This window comes from Lampetra fluviatilis, chromosome 56 (assembly GCF_964198595.1).
Source record: "Lampetra fluviatilis chromosome 56, kcLamFluv1.1, whole genome shotgun sequence".
Classification (NCBI taxonomy): Eukaryota; Metazoa; Chordata; class Hyperoartia; order Petromyzontiformes; family Petromyzontidae; genus Lampetra; species Lampetra fluviatilis.
Window position 1 is genome coordinate 6,558,150 of NC_136330.1, and position 18,430 is coordinate 6,576,579.

Sequence of the window (18,430 nt, forward strand, 5' to 3'; positions counted from 1 at the left end):
GGTGTGTGTGTGTGTGACCTGTGTGCGTGTCACGGTGTGTGTGTGTGTGACCTGTGTGTGTGTCACGGTGTGTGTGTAACCTGTGTGTGTGTCACGGTGTGTGTGTGACCTGTGTGTGTGTCACGGTGGGTGTGCGACCTGTGTGTGTGTCACGGTGTGTGTGTGTGTGACCTGTGTGTGTGTCACGGTGTGTGTGTGACCTGTGTGTGTGTCACGGTGGGTGTGTGACCTGTGTGTGTGTCACGGTGTGTGTGTAACCTGTGTGTGTGTCACGGTGTGTGTGTGTGACCTGTGTGTGTGTGTCACGGTGTGTGTGTGACCTGTGTGTGTGTCACGGTGTGTGTGTGTGACCTGTGTGTGTGTCACGGTGTGTGTGTGACCTGTGTGTGTGTCACGGTGTGTGTGTGACCTGTGTGTGTGTCACGGTGTGTGTGTGACCTGTGTGTGTGTCACGGTGGGTGTGTAACCTGTGTGTGTGTCACGGTGGGTGTGCGACCTGTGTGTGTGTCACGGTGGGTGTGTAACCTGTGTGTGTGTCACGGTGGGTGTGTAACCTGTGTGTGTGTCACGGTGGGTGTGCGACCTGTGTGTGTGTCACGGTGGGTGTGTAACCTGTGTGTGTGTCACGGTGTGTGTGTGTGTGACCTGTGTGTGTGTCACGGTGGGTGTGTGACCTGTGTGTGTGTCACGGTGTGTGTGTGTGTGACCTGTGTGTGTGTCACGGTGTGTGTGTGACCTGTGTGTGTGTCACGGTGGGTGTGTGACCTGTGTGTGTGTCACGGTGTGTGTGTAACCTGTGTGTGTGTCACGGTGGGTGTGTGACCTGTGTGTGTGTCACGGTGGGTGTGTGACCTGTGTGTGTGTCACGGTGGGTGTGTGACCTGTGTGTGTGTCACGGTGTGTGTGTAACCTGTGTGTGTGTCACGGTGGGTGTGCGACCTGTGTGTGTGTCACGGTGTGTGTGTGACCTGTGTGTGTGTCACGGTGGGTGTGTAACCTGTGTGTGTGTCACGGTGGGTGTGCGACCTGTGTGTGTGTCACGGTGTGTGTGTGACCTGTGTGTGTGTCACGGTGTGTGTGTAACCTGTGTGTGTGTCACGGTGGGTGTGTAACCTGTGTGTGTGTCACGGTGTGTGTGTAACCTGTGTGTGTGTCACGGTGGGTGTGTGACCTGTGTGTGTGTCACGGTGGGTGTGTGACCTGTGTGTGTGTCACGGTGTGTGTGTAACCTGTGTGTGTGTCACGGTGGGTGTGCGACCTGTGTGTGTGTCACGGTGTGTGTGTGACCTGTGTGTGTGTCACGGTGGGTGTGTAACCTGTGTGTGTGTCACGGTGTGTGTGTGACCTGTGTGTGTGTCACGGTGGGTGTGTGACCTGTGTGTGTGTCACGGTGGGTGTGCGACCTGTGTGTGTGTCACGGTGGGTGTGTAACCTGTGTGTGTGTCACGGTGTGTGTGTGTGTGACCTGTGTGTGTGTCACGGTGGGTGTGCGACCTGTGTGTGTGTCACGGTGTGTGTGTGACCTGTGTGTGTGTCACGGTGTGTGTGTGTGTGACCTGTGTGTGTGTCACGGTGGGTGTGCGACCTGTGTGTGTGTCACGGTGGGTGTGTAACCTGTGTGTGTGTCACGGTGTGTGTGTGTGTGACCTGTGTGTGTGTCACGGTGGGTGTGTAACCTGTGTGTGTGTCACGGTGGGTGTGTAACCTGTGTGTGTGTCACGGTGTGTGTGTAATCTGTGTGTGTGTCACGGTGGGTGTGTGTGACCTGTGTGTATGTCACGGTGTGTGTGTGACCTGTGTGTATGTCACGGTGGGTGTGTGACCTGTGTGTGTGTCACGGTGGGTGTGTGACCTGTGTGTGTGTCACGGTGTGTGTGTGACCTGTGTGTGTGTCACGGTGGGTGTGTGTAACCTGTGTGTGTGTCACGGTGTGTGTGCAACCTGTGTGTGTGCGTCAGTGTTTATTTAACCTGTGTTCGTGTCAGGTGTAGCACTTGCCCCAACAGCCTGTTGGGGCTATACTGGGGATCTTTGTCTTTTGTGTATCTGTCGGTATGTGTCACAGTGTGTGTGTACTCTGTGTGTGTCATTTGTGTAGTTAACCTGTGTATGTCACGGTGTATAATTAACCTGTGTGTGTGTCATGGTGTATATTTAACCTGTGTGTGTGTCACGAAATGCTGAGGGAGGGTGGCGTTTGTGCACAGACTGCCCTACATGACATCATAACAACAGTGTGAACCACTGGACGGGTTCCGCAGGACTGGAAGGATGCCCTGGTGGTCCCCCTCTTTAAGAAGGGGGACCGCACAGACTGTAACAACTACAGGGGCATCTCACTCCTCAGTGTGCCGGGAAAGGTCCTGGCAAGGATTATTCAGCATCGCCTTGCTAGGCACGCTGAGGAGAGGCTTGCGGAGCACCAATGTGGTTTCAGGAAAGGGCGGTCCTGCACAGATGCCATCTCTGTTTTATTCACCTGGTCAAGGCCTATGATACCATCAGTAGGCCTGGGCTCTGGGTTGTTATTCGTACTTTCGGAGTCTCTGACCCTCTGCTCACGATCATTAAGGACCTTCGTGATGGTGAGCAGGCCCAGGTAAAACTACGTGGCCGGGAGTCGGAGCCTTTCCCTGTACACTTTGGGGTGCGACAGGGATATCCTCTGGCTCCCACATTATTTAACATCTATTTTGACCACGTAGTTTGTGAGACTTTCAATAGCTGTACGGAGGCTGATCGATGCCCGGGTGCGGTCAAGGGATGGCTCCCTATTGCTCAACCATGTTATGTATGCCGATGATCTGGTAATTGCTGCTCACTCAGAGGAGGAGTTGGAGGCGCTGCTGCTAAAATTGGAGCTTGCCACTAAGAGGTGGGGCCTTACCATCAGCCCCACCAAAACTAAGCACCTGCCAACACAATTGGTGATGGGGCAGTTGTGGAAAGAGTGGAGAGTTTCCCATATCTGGGCAGTGTGCTTATGACCGGCTCCGGTTTAACAGCAGAGGTCTCACTCCGAATCAGCCAAGCGGCATTATCTTTTCATCGGTTGCGTAACGCTGTTTGAAAGCTACCTGGTCTGTCGCTCCGCACGAAGCTTCAGGTCTTCTCGGCCACAGTCATTCCCTCCCTTCTCTACGCTTGCGAAACGTGGACCCCCCTAATGGAACATCTTCGCTGGTTAGAAACATTTAGGCTGGCCTGCCTACGATCCGTCCTGGGTTTAACCAGGCTGGATTGTGTGAGGAGCTCACAAATCTTTGAAAGGTCTGGGCAAAGTCCCATCGGTGAGCTCCTCCGGCAGGCAAGGCTGCGTTGGCTGGGCCATGTAGCCCGCATGCCCAGCCACCGTATGCCTCAACAGCTTTTGTTCGGCCGTATCGAGGGGGCTAAACGGGCGCGGCACGGGCTAGAGAAGAGATGGAGTGATGTGGTACAGGAGGACGTGGAGCTGAGTGGACTTGCCGATGACTGGTACCAACAGTGTCAAGATCGGCCTCTGTGGAGGAGGCTCGTGAAGGACGCTACTGGGCAGTTGGAGGCAGTCGCCCTCCAACAACAACGGAGGGTGGAGGAGCGACGCTCACAACAACGAGCGGAGCACCGGGTGGCTAAAGCACAGCAAGTTGGCACAGTAGGGGGCACAGGTGGTGCATCAGCCACTCATCTCAGTCAGTCGACCCGTGGCACCTGCTGGGTCTGCCCCGTGACCTCCTGCCAGCGGGCGTTCGACACTTCACGTGGCCTCAAGGTGCACGTAGCCTGGCACAAGCGTCGTGGTGACGTCACCGCCACTTAGTGGCGAATGGCGGTTGTTATGTTTGTGTGTCACGTTGTGTATGTAACCTGTGTGTGTCACGGTGTGTATTTGACCTGTGTGTGTGCGTGTCTATTTAGTAGTAACTACCGCATAGCAATTGGCACGCTTTGTTGACGCGGCAGCCCCTTAACTCGTTGGCTGTGTCGGGTGGTGGAGGGTTCAACGACACATTTATATTCATGCCACCTTACCGACCCCCCTCCCCAACCACCAAATCTTTATAAAGTATGAATAAAATGCCTCTTGATATGCATATTCTTTTGTCAAGGCGCTCTTTCCCCCCCTTCCAACCCAGCTTATATATATGCTCCAAGCACGTGTGCTGTTTCATTCAGACGCTGTCGCCTCGACAGACCTGGTTTTCACCTGAGGACGGCTACTTGCGTTGTGGCCGAAACGTCGTGAGAATTGTTTTATTATGTTTTATTTTTATTATTTTATTACTTCCCTTCTACGTGACTTTACCGAAAGAACCAAGAAGATAATATTTTTTATTTAATGTTTTCTTTTTATTATTTTATTATTTCCCTTCTACGTGACTTTACCGAAAGAACCAAGAAGACGAATCCCTGCAGTCACGAAAGCTTTAAATCGAAATTTAATACTGGGTTGCGAAAGCCTACGAACTACCACGGCGTGTTCAACTGCGGTGTAAACCCACGGCTGGGCACTGCATCAACAGCTGCCACGCCTGGAGATCGTCAATCAAATCGGTGCCATCTGGTTCCGAGTTGTTACACTCAACGAACAAATGGAAGACAATGCCGTGCATTGTCAGATACGTCGTACGTATAAAATGTAACCCCCCCTGCAAAACGAGATGAGTTGTTCACACACACACACCACCACCACCACATTGGCTGCTTGGGATTTTTCCAGGTCACGTTATAATATTTTTATTATTTATCTATATATAGAAAAAGGACATTTTTGAATATGTTTCTCTGTTCGAAATGTTTAGCATGCTTCCCGACATGCAGCAAACTTGAAATTTGCCATGTGGGTACTTTCCAGACTGTACACCATGGAAAATGTATAAAAATAGACTTTTGTATTTTTTTTGGGTGGGGGTGGGCGCCATAACGCATATATTTTGCACGGCAAGTGAGCGGTGACGTCACATCTGTGACGTCAACCGCACGGGGCAGCGTCACGCAGTGTGCCTGCTGACGTCACGCATCCCCCTCCCCCACCCTCCGCGTAGGCCGTGTATCAGAGGTCGCAAACGGGTTTTGATTCCTTACCCGTACCCGGCCGCACCAGGGTCGCAAACGGGTACCCGTACCCGGCCGGGTACGGGTACCCGTACGCTACCCGTACCCTACCCGTACCCTACCCGAAATGAGTGACAAACGGTGACTCACCGGTGACTCACGGCCTACCCGGCCGTACCAGGGTCGCAAACGGGTACCCGTACCTGGCCGGGTACAGGTAGCCGCGTATCGGGTAGGGTACGGGTATCGGGTACCCGGTTGCGACCTCTGCCGTGTATTCATCCAAGACAAGAATCCAAGTCCCGGGCGAAGCCGGGTAGTACAGCTAGTTAGTACATAAATACACGCGTGTGTGGGTTTTATCATGCGGTTACCGGTAAATGTAAAACAGCGGTTTCAACGACCCGCATGTGTGTGTTGTGCCACGTGTGAAGGTGTGCACGTGGTGTGTGACGTGTGAAGGTGTGTCACGTGGTGTGTGACGTGGTGTGTGTTGTGTCACGTGTTCAGGCGTGGCACTAGCCACCCATGCCCTCGTGTGCCGTTCCGGCCTTCATAGGTGCTACTCGCTAACAGCACTTGCCCCTACAGTCTGTTAAGGCTACACGGGGGATCTTTGTGTTATTTCTACAGTACAGTACGTGGGTGTATATTTCTGTTTGTCTGTGTTTATTAATGTTTGTGTCTAGATATCTGTGAATTAATAGAGTAATTGTGTTGTAATATATACATACAGCACGTACGGGTTTATCTTCTTGGTTCTTTCGGTAAAGTCACGTAGAAGGGAAGTAATACAATAATAAAAATAAAACATAATAAAATAATTCTCACGACGTTTCGGCCACAACGCAGGTGAGGAAGGCTGCTTGCGTTGTGGCCGAAACGTCGTGAGAATTGTATTTTATTATGCTTTATTATTTTATTATTTCTCTTCTACGTGACTTTACCGAAAGAACCATGAAGATGAATCCCTGCAGTCACGAAAACTTTAAATCGAAACGTACGGGTTTATTTATATCTAGCTTGTTTGGCCGTCCTAGGACGGAAGCTGTAATATTTACGAAACAATTGAGCATAATTGTAGCTTGTGTAAGTTTAGTGGCATTTCACTGCAGTTCACTGCTGCACTGTAAATAAGTGACCTTCAATTCGTTCAAATTCACCGCTCTGATACTTTATTATCTCCTGCTTTCGGTCGCTGGGGTTGAAATCAATTGGAATTCGATAGAAAATCTGTAAAAATCACCGACAAAGTGTCTATTTTACCATAAGGTAGAATCATAAATTAGACTTGCCGTTTGCGTCAAGCGCAGAAGAAATAAATCAAGACACCAAATCCACTTTGTTGCTGCCGAGAATTATTTATTTATGAGATTGACAATTCTCGACCTTCTGCTGCATGAACGTAAAAATCCACCCGCTCATGAATATTCATGACGGGGGCATGTGGGGTGACGTCATCCGCTCATGAATATTCATGACGGGGGCATGTGGGGTGACGTCATCCGCTCGTGAATATTCATGACGGGGGGCATGTGGGGTGACGTCATGTGGGGTGACGTCATCCGCTCATGAATATTCATGACGGGGGCATGTGGGGTGACGTCATCCGCTCGTGAATATTCATGACGGGGGGCATGTGGGGTGACGTCATCCGCTCGTGAATATTCATGACGGGGGGCATGTGGGGTGACGTCATCCGCTCGTGAATATTCATGACGGGGGGGTGCGACATGTAGAGTGACGTCACGCGCGTTACACACAAACTGTCTCATTATATTGGTCATAGTAGTAGTCATGTGTACACTAGTACTGTATGTAGATATTCATACCGTAGGCGCACACCAGGCTCAGCATCCCTGGTGAGTCGGTACAGTCAGCAGCAGAGGTCGCAACCGGGTACCCGATACCCGTACCCTACCCGATACCCGTACCCTACCCGATACCCGTACCCTACCCGATACCCGTACCCTACCCGATACCCGTACCCTACCCGATACCCGTACCCTACCCGATACCCGTACCCTACCCGATACCCGGCTACCCGTACCCGATACCCGTACCCTACCCGATACCCGTACCCTACCCGATACCCATACCCTACCCGATACCCGTACCCTACCCGATACCCGTACCCTACCCGATACCCATACCCTACCCGATACCCGTACCCTACCCGATACCCGGCTACCCGTACTGGTACCCGTTTGTGACCCTGGTGCGACCGGGTACGGGTAAGGAATCAAAACCCGTTTGCGACCTCTGGTCAGCAGCTGCCAACGCCGAACCCTGGACGGCAGTTCCCTAACCCGGCAAACTCAGCTTGTCTGAGCCCTGGCGTGTGGAACCCTTGGTGGAGGAAATTCCACCAAAAGGGTCTTTGGACCTTACACTGCAACCAGGACCATCTCCAGTCGTCTTGACTACGTCTCGCCACTCGGTACAGATGTTGGCTGGTCGAGAGAGCGGGATTGACGCTTGCGCAAATCACCCTCGCTTCAACCCAAGTCATGGCACTTTTACCATCGTCATATCCAAGTCCCGTGGCGATGGGCGAGCGACGAAGCAGCAGGCACGGATATGCTGGAGGCTGTTGCCGCAAAGCAGCACGCAGGCGGCTCAGGATATTGGTCGTTACCTCACTGGACCGAAGCAGCAGTGAAGTCCGGCAGCCTACCCTGAGTGACTGAGTAGCCCTATTCAGGGTCACGCTGCTCACCTCCGTAGTGAGGAAAGGGTTAGAAAATGTACCCTAAACACTGCCTGCTTCAAAACATCCTGGCCAGCCTAACGCAGCTGTCGGGATCCCATACCTGCGGTCGAAAAACGAATAAAATGAAAAAGACCAAAGTGATACCACCACTCACTTTTGGCGCCTGGAATGTGCGCACTTTGAGAGACGCACTGCCCTCGTGGGCAGAGAGCCGGCCAGATACAACGTGGATGTTGCTGCCCTTAGTGAGACCCGACTGGCCAATACTGGACAGGTGACTGAAGTGGGTGCAGGTGACACATTCTTCTGGAGCGGACGAGGCCAGGAGGAGAGACGTGATGCTGGTGTTGGTTTTGCAGTAAAAAAAAACACCTGGTCAACCGACTGGCAAGCCAACCCAAGGGGATAAACGACTGTTTAATGACCCTAAAGCTCCACGTATTGGGTAAAAATTAGGCCACCATCATCAGTGCCTATGCCCCTACCATGACCGACTCTGACGAGATCAAAACCAAGCTTTATAATGACCTGGAAGTCATTATTGCTGCCACAGTCAGCTCTGACAATCTCCTGATACTTGGTGACTTCAATGTCAGAGTTGGAAGTGACCGTCATTTATGGAATGGAGTCATCGGTGCACGTGGCATTGGAAAATGTAACAGCAACGGCCTTCTGCTGCTGAAAACATGCTCTGAATTTGACCTACTCATCACCAACACAATATTCCAACTACCAAAGCGCAAGAAAACATCATGGATGCATCCACGTTCACACACCACTTGCACTTGATTGACTACGTCGTCATGAGAAGGAGCGACCGCCACGATGTCAGGGTGACCAAGGCGATGTGCGGTGCTGAACGTTGGACTGACCATCGTCTCATCATCTCCAAACTTAACATCCGGATTAAGCCTCCCAGACGCCCACAAGGAAAGAGACGTGTCCTAGCGTCTTAACATCACTCGCCTACAACAGGAACATACACCAGACTGGCCTTTGTTGAGGCTCTAGACCATCAACTGGAGTCTCTAAGCTTCGGGCATACAGACGCTGAGGCAGACTGGACTGCTCTCGAGACCGTGCTGCATTCTACAGCCCTTGAGTCACTTGGTGTTCCCATACGTGCACGTCAAGATTGGTTTGATGAGAACGATGCAGAAATCCAAGCACTCCTTGACGAAAAACATCGCCTGCATGAAGCCTATCTGAATGACAGCAGCTCAAGCTTAAAGAAAACTGCCTTCCTCAACATTCGCAGGGTTGTCCAGTGGAGACTCAGAGTCGTGCAAGACACCTGGCTGTGCACAAAAGCCGAGGAGATTCAGTCCTACGCTGATGTAATAAAGGTCGTTGAAGTGACTTCTGGAATCCGGTCTTTATTCGTATTTCATTACAACACTCCTCCACGCTGCTGACAGACAGCGTGAGAGGGATAGAAAGAGAGAGACGCGCGCAGCCACGTGGCAGCCTGGACCACGTGGCAGCCTGGACCACGTGGCAGCCTGGACCACGTGGCAGCCTGGACCACGTGGCAGCCTGCACCACGTGGCAGCCTGGACCACGTGGCAGCCTGGACCCCGCTCCAGCGTGGCCTCTCCCCTCCGTTCGTTCCAGTTCTGACCACGTGTTGTTCGTATCCACCCCTATTTAATACCCGGGTCACATGGTACGTTTCCACCAATCCTGGTTAGCCTCTATGGAATATTCCAGGCTCCACCATAGGCTCCCGGAACCACGCCCCTGACTCGTCTCCCCATTGGCTGTGGCCCAAGCCAGCAGAACCAATCCTCTACTTACAGCTGTCACCTTCCCATTACGTCAGGGCCACGCCCCTAGGCTTCCCCCCATTGGCTATGGACCAGGGCCGGCAGAGCCAATCATCGTGACGAGTTGTGATCCGTCAACGACCCGGATATATCCTCACAATACACTGACAGTGACAACACCAAGTGCCTCTATGATGCACTCAAGCAGGTCTATGGTCCGCAACACTCAGGAACTTCAGCTCTCCTGAATGCAGATGGAACAACACTCCTCGCAGAGAAGGACAAAATACTTGCAAGGTGGGCCGAACACTTCAGCGCAGTCATCAACCGGCCATCGTGCGTAGATGAGGAGGCAATTGCGAGACTGCCTCAAGTTGAAATAAACCAGTCCCTTGCTGTTCTACCATCCATTGAGGAAACCAGCAAAGCCATAAGCCTCCTCTCAGGCAAAGCTCCAGGGTCCGCTGCCATTCCAGCGGAAATCTACAAGGCTGGAGGGCCTCGCTTAGTCGAGAAGCTGACCGACCTCTTCGAGTCTCTGTGGAAATTAGAAGCAGTTCCCCAGGAGTTCAAGGATGCCTCTGTAATCCATCTCTATAAGAGGAAAGGCAATCGGCAGGCCTGCGACAACCTAAGAGGCATCTGCACACTATCAATCGCTGGCAAAATATTGGCAATAATCCTTCTGAACCGCCTAATTGTCCACCTAGACCAGAGTCAGTGTGGTTTCAGAAAAGACCACGGAACCACTGACACGGTATTTACTGCCCGGCAGTTACAGGAGAAATGCCAAGTACAAAATGCTGATCTATATATGGCTTTCGTTGATCTAACGAAAGCATTCGACACAGTCAGCTGGGAGGGCCTATGGAAGATCATGGCCAAGTTTGGGTGTCCAGACAAGTTCAATGGCATCGTGTACAAACTCCATGATGGCATGATGGCCAGCGTCAGAGACCAGTAAGAACTCTCTGATCCGTTCCCAATCACAAACGGGGTGAAGCAAGGCTGCGTTCTAGCACCAACGCTCTTCAGCGTGGTGTTTTCTGCCATGCTGCAAGACTCATTCCAGAACCGTTTTGACGGTGGGCTATTCAATCTGCGGTGGGAGGGGGGTAAGCGGAGGTGCCTAAGCAAGGGGGAGGGGCCGACAGTCAAGGGGGCTGGCTGCCTGGCTGGCTGCCTGGCTCCCTCAAGTCAAGTTATCTTCTATACAGGTAGGAACAACAGGTTCCACACTGCTGCCCACCAGGGATTATTTGTCTGTCTGTCCTGCATATTTGTCTGTCGTGCACGAATGCGCTGTCCAACCAAGTTCCTAGCTGCCCACTCCGAAGGAACGTGTTTTATATGGGTGTGTGCATATAAAAATTATATTCTAATGTCAACAAAAAAACATATTCTTAGGTTTTTTCGGTAAAGTCACGTAGGTAAAAAATTAAAAATTAAAATTAACAAAAGTAAAATAAAAATAAAAATCACGACGTTTTTTTTACGTGACTTTACCGAAAAAAACCCTATAATATGAATCCTTGCAGTCACGAAAGCTTCAAATCTAGAATCAACAAAAAACGTTGCACTTTTTCACCAACGGGTTTGAAGGATGGTGGCAAGTGTTTTTTTTATTTATTAAACTTTGCCTTTAAAACTTAAAACTATTTACCCGCAGTACCTCTATTTAAATACACGATCGAAAAAATGAATTACACCCCTCTGCCAGTCATCGTGTTTCTGAGTGTGGATTTGTGAACACACTTTGTAAACGGTACGTAAAATAGTACGCGTTTTCAATGCGCTGTTCATATTGTAACAGGCGTTTATACCGATGTTACTTTGCAGAGTAGTGGGTCGCCGCTCCTCTTATCAGCTTGAAACGAGCGGTATGTGAGCACTTAACCGCAAAAAAAACTATCTGCACAGATGCACACGGGCAAGATAAGTATTATCAATGAGCGGTGAAACGCATCTCATCTGTTAAACACATTCCTGCGGAGGGAGCTGGTAGGAACGTTGGGTTGCTCTTCTTGGTTCTTTCGGTAAAGTCATGTAGAAGGGAAATAAAAAAAAACATAATAAAATAATTCTCACGACGTTTCGGCCACAACGCAAGCAGCCGTCCTCAGGTGAAGAACAGGTCCTTCAGACGCTGTCTTCTCGACAGACCAGTTCTTCACCTGAGGACGGCTGCTTGCGTTGTTGCCGAAGCGTCGTGAGAATTATTTTATTATGTTTTATTTTTATTATTTTATTATTTCTCTTCTACGTGACTTTACCGAAAGAACCAAGAAGATGAATCTCTGCAGTCACGAAAGCTTTACATCGAAACGTTGGGTTGCTCGGTCAATGGCCAGGGTCAACGGCGGCGTGGTGTATTCCGCAAATATGCCCGACTGTGAGGCTGGGCACAAGCCGGCGTGAGTAGGTTAAACGTTGAGTTTTATAAGGGCACCACGGGGTGACCAGCCCCTCCCCACCCAGCCCCACCCCTCCTACCCCTACCCAGCCCCACCCTCCCCACCCTCCCCTCCCAGCCCCTCCCCACCCAGCCCTTCCCCACCCTCCCCACCCAGCCCCTCCCCACCCAGCCCCTCCCCACCCAGCCCTTCCCCACCCTCCCCACCCAGCCCCTCCCCACCCAGCCCCTCCCCACCCAGCCCTTCCCCACCCTCCCCACCCAGCCCCACCCCTCCTACACCCCACCCAGCCCCACCCTCCCTACCCAGCCCCTCCCCACCCTCCCCACCCAGCCCCTCCCCATCCTCCCCTCTTCACCCAACCCCACCCTCCCCACCCAGCCCCTCCCTCCCCACCCAGCCCCTCCCTGCACGACGGACGGACACAATAATCCCCTTGTGGGCTGGTGTAACCAGGAGGTTCCTACCAGTATGATGAAGATAAGAGAGCAGTTTCACTGTGTCACGCATGATGTGATGACGAATAAATGAATAAAGTCGTGTCGGCAGTTTGAGCAGCCTTGGTCAAAACTTTTGATCCTATCTCGATTTGAAGCTTTCGTGACTGCAAGGAATCCCATACGCTTTGGTTCTATTTGGTAAAGTCACGTAGAGTAGAGAAAAACATAACATTCTAGATTTGAAGCTTTCGTGACTGCAAGGATTCATATTCTTAGGTTTTTTCGGTAAAGTCACGTAGGTAAAACATCAAAATTCATAAAAATAAAATTAAATAAAAATCACGACGTTTCGGAGGCAACACAAGTCTCCGTCATCAGGTGGGACCATCACAGCCAGATTAGCAGCATCAAGTGAGGCAATGATTCAACAGATCACATAACAGATTACGACATCTTTGGTTCTTTCGGTAAAGTGATGTATAAAGATAAAATAATACATTAAATACTAGCATACGACGTTTCGATTGCAACACAAGCAATCATCATCAGGTATAAATGAAATAGAATCACAAACCTAGTATACTTAGAAATGTAATGTAATACAACAGAAAGTCGGATAACATAACAGTCAACACCCTACCTATACACTACTACACTACACTACACACTATACACTACACTACTACACTATACACTACACTACTACACTATATACTACACTACTGTACACTACACTACACACTACTACACTACACTATGCACTACTACAACAGAGAGTCGGATAACATAACAGTCAACACCCTACCTGGTTGATTACGTTCTTCCTGAGAATGCTAAATTTGAGAGAGAGATAGAATACAGAACCAGAGACATGTAGACAGACATTTAAGCAGAGACAGATATCACAGAGATACATAGAGAGACACGTACATAAAAGAAACGTCGTATGCTAGTATTTAATTTATTATGTTATCTTTATACGTGACTTTGCCGAAAGAACCAATGAGTGTGGATTCCTGCAGTCACGAAAGCTCCAAATGAAGTCAGATCCCGACGTTTCGATCGCGACACAATCGACCGTCATCAGGTGTGAAATAAACACAGGTTGCTTGTGTTGCGATCGAAACGTCGTGATCTGTCACTTTTTCGACTTGTGATCCTGCCCATACACGAGCATCGAGTGTGCATTCGCTTGTTCATTGAGGGAAAGGGGTGAGTGGTGAGGGTGAGTGGTGAGGGAGAGTAGTGGTGGTGAGGGTGAGTAGTGGTGGTGAGGGTGAGTAGTGTGGTGAGGATGAGAGGTGAGGGTGATTAGTGAGTAGTGAGAGTGAGTGGTGAGTGGTGAGCGTGAGTGGTGAGGGTGAGTGGTGAGGGAGAGTGGTGAGGGTGAGTAGTGGTGGTGAGGGTGAGTGGTGAGTGGTGAGCGTGAGTGGTGAGGAGTGAGGAAGAGTGGTGAGGGTGAGTAGTGTGGTGAGGGAGAGTGGTGAGGGAGAGTGGTGAGGGTGATTAGTGAGTAGTGAGGGTGAGTAGTGGTGGTGAGGGTGAGTGGTGAGCGTGAGTGGTGAGGAGTGAGGAAGAGTGGTGAGGGTGAGTGGTGAGGGAAAGGGGTGAGTGGTGAGGAAGAGTGGTGAGTGGTGAGGAAGAGTGGTGAGTGGTGAGGGTGAGTGGTGAGTGGTGAGGGTGAGTGGTGAGCGTGAGTGGTGAGGAGTGAGGAAGAGTGGTGAGGGTGAGTGGTGAGTGGTGAGGGAGAGGGGTGAGGGAGAGGGGTGAGTGGTGAGGAAGAGTGGTGAGGGTGAGTGGTGAGGGAGAGGGGTGAGTGGTGAGGAAGAGTGGTCAGTGGTGAGGAAGAGTGGTGAGTGGCAGGGGCGGTTTCTTCATTAGGGCGATTGGGCGACGCACCACCAATGTCATTCAACCACAGAGTCACGCTAGCCGTCACTGTGCCTCTGGATATAGTCCAATCAGCGTCATGTCACGTTCTGTGGAGTACCGCCTCTTTTTGGGCGATATCCCTCCGGCTGAGAATCGCCCCGTGTGGTCCCATAGACTTACATTCAAAGATGTTTTTTTTCGAACGGGGGGCGTTGCAATGCATTCTCTATGGCTTCCGGGAGGGCTCGCACTAACGTGCTTACGTCATCATACGTGCTTACGTCATCATACGTAAGCACGTTTCATCCAACAATATAATTTGTCGCCACCTAGTGGAATCTTTAATAAAAGAAACTTGAGTGGTTTGTTTTAATAGTGAGTATAGAAACAAACAAGATGTATTGTAAGAGTCACTTTATTTTTCATTAATATTAAAGAAGTGAAGTTGCCTTTACATGCTTAAGCTGTTAATTTATCCTTTGCATGGGTGGACCTTATCCTTATAAATCATCCAGACATTTGCCCCCCCTGAGAGATTTTGCAGGAGCCGCCACTGGTGAGTGGTGAGGGTGAGTAGTGGTGGTGTGGTGCATCAGCCAGTCATCTCGGTCATCTCGGTCAGTCGACCCGTGGCACCTGCTGGGTCTGCCCCGTGACCTCCTGCCAGCGGGCGTTCGACACTTCACGTGGCAGCCTCAAGGTGCACATGGCCTGGCACAAGCGTCGTGGTGACGTCACCGCCACTTAGTGGCGAATGGCGGTTGTTGTTGTGTGTGTATACACGTGTGTGTGTGTGCACACTATGAACTCGGCGACACGGGTTCGATTCCCGCTCACGGCCAACATCAGTGACGATTATGTGAACCGGTCCTTGGCCTCCCCTAGGTCGACTCAGCCTCAAATGAGTACATGGTGCGATGTGTAAACATCGCCACTGGGGAGACAAAGGCGGCCGGGCGTGGTGTTGGCCACCCACCCCCTCGTGTGCCGTGCCGGCCTTTATAGGTGCTCGCTAACAGCACTTGCCCCTACAGTCTGTTAACGCTATACGGGGGATCGTTGTGTGTACACACACACACACGTGTACACACACACACGTGTACACACACACACGTGTACACACACACACGTGTACACACACACACGTGTACACACACACACGTGTACACACACACACGTGTACACACACACACGTGTACACACACACACGTGTACACACACACACGCGCGTGCTCTTCATAGGTGCTACTCGCTAACAGCACCTTGCCCCAACAGCCTGGCTAAGGCTACACGGGGGATCTTTGTGTGTGTGTGTGTGTACACGTGTGTGTGTGTACACGTGTGTGTGTGTGTACACGTGTGTGTGTGTGTACACGTGTGTGTGTGTGTACACGTGTGTGTGTGTACACGTGTGTGTGTGTACACGTGTGTGTGTGTACACGTGTGTGTGTGTACACGTGTGTGTGTGTACACGTGTGTGTGTGTACACGTGTGTGTGTGTACACGTGTGTGTGTGTGTACACGTGTGTGTGCGCGTTGCCACGGCTACCTGAGCGTCACGCACGCCTTGGCCGGACCGGTTTTCGTCCCGTCACCTGGGAAATCACCTGGGGGTGGTTTCCCATCCAGATCGAGGCACCTACCTCAACCCCCCCTCCCTCTCCCTCTCACCTGGTGCGGGGAGTTCACCTTAATCCACCATCATCATCATCATCACCACCATCATCATCACCATCATCACCACCATCATCACCACCATCATCACCACCATCATCACCACCATCACCACCATCACCACCACCATCATCACCACCATCATCACCACCATCACCACCATCACCACCACCATCATCACCACCATCACCACCATCATCATCATCATCACCACCATCATCGCCACCATCACCACCATCACCACCATCATCACCACCATCACCACCACCATTATCACCACCATCACCACCATCATCATCATCACCACCATCATCACCACCATCACCACCATCATCACCATCATCACCACCATCATCACCACCATCATCACCATCACCACCATCATCACCACCATCACCACCACCATTATCACCACCATCACCACCATCATCATCATCACCACCATCATCACCACCATCACCACCATCATCACCATCATCACCACCATCATCACCACCATCATCACCATCATCACCACCATCATCACCACCATCATCACCACCATCACCACCATCATCACCACCATCATCACCACCATCACCACCATCACCACCACCATCATCACCACCATCACCACCATCATCATCATCACCACCATCATCACCACCATCACCACCATCACCACCATCATCATCACCACCATCATCACCACCATCACCACCATCACCACCATCATCACCACCACCATCACCACCATCATCACCACCATCATCACCACCATCACCACCATCATCACCACCATCACCACCATCATCATCATCACCACCATCATCACCACCATCACCACCATCACCGCCATCATCACCACCACCATCACCACCATCATCACCACCATCATCACCACCATGACCACCATCATCACCACCATCACCACCATCATCATCATCATCACCACCATCATCACCACCATCACCACCATCACCACCATCATCATCACCACCATCATCACCACCATCATCACCAACATCACCACCATCATCACCACCATCACCACCATCATCATCATCATCACCACCATCATCACCACCATCACCACCATCACCACCATCATCACCACCATCATCACCACCATCATCACCACCATCACCACCATCATCACCACCATCATCACCACCATCATCACCACCATCACCACCATCACCACCACCATCACCACCATCATCACCACCATCACCACCATCATCACCACCATCATCACCACCATCACCACCACCATCATCATCATCGTCAACGGCATCGTCAACAATGAGTGGCCACTCTATATCCCAGTTGTGTTTCTCAACCAAATTACAATTTTGGCCCAAAGTGTCTGTTTACTAAGCTCGGTTTAACACGTAGCAAGGCTTTTGCTACCACTATCATCCATGCTAGAGGGGCTTTTGGGGGGTTTGTTAGATCGCGTAAATATATAAGAGCACAGAAGCGTGGTCACCACATGTGTCTGACCCCCCCCCCCCTAGGTGCGTGACGTCATTTATGGCCGGCCCCAAACCCACGGCACCGCCTGTTGGGTCTGTCCCGTGACCTCCTCCTCCTGCTCCTGCCAGCAGCGAGCCTTCGACCACCCTCACGTGGCAGCTTCAAAGTGCACCTAGCCTGGCACGGGCGGCCGTGGTGACGTCACCGTCACTTAGTGGCGACTGGGGAGGGCACTGGGAGTGGGTGAGAGGGAGTGTGTCGTTTATTATTCACTTCACTCGTTCATAATTCACTCGTTTGCAATTCACTTCACTCGTTCATAATTCACCTCGTTCATAATTCAATCGTTCATAATTAACTTCACTCGTTCATAATTCACTTCACTCGTTCATAATTCACCTCGTTCATAATTCACTCGTTCATAATTCACTTCACTCGTTCATAATTCACCTCGTTCATAATTCACTCGTTCATAATTCACTTCACTCGTTCATAATTCACTTCACTCGTTCATAATTCACTCGTTCATAATTCACTTCACTCGTTCATAATTCACTCGTTCATAATTCACTCGTTCATAATTCACTCGTTCATGATTCACTTCACTCGTTCATAATTCACTCGTTCATAATTCACTCGTTCATAATTCACTCGTTCATAATTCACCTCACTCGTTCATAATTCACTTCACTCGTTCATAATTGACTTCACTCGTTCATAATTCACTTCACTCGTTCATAATTCACTCGTTCATAATTCACTCGTTCATAATTCACTTCACTCGTTCATAATTCACTCGTTCATAATTCACTTCACTCGTTCATAATTCACTCGTTCATAATTCACTTCACTCGTTCATAATTCACTCGTTCATAATTCACTTCACTCGTTCATAATTCACTTCACTCGTTCACAATTCACTCGTTCATAATTCACTCGTTCATAATTCACTTCACTCGTTCATAATTCACTTCACTCGTTCATAATTCACCTCACTCGTTCATAATTCACTTCACTCGTTCATAATTCACTCGTTCATAATTCATTTCACTTGTT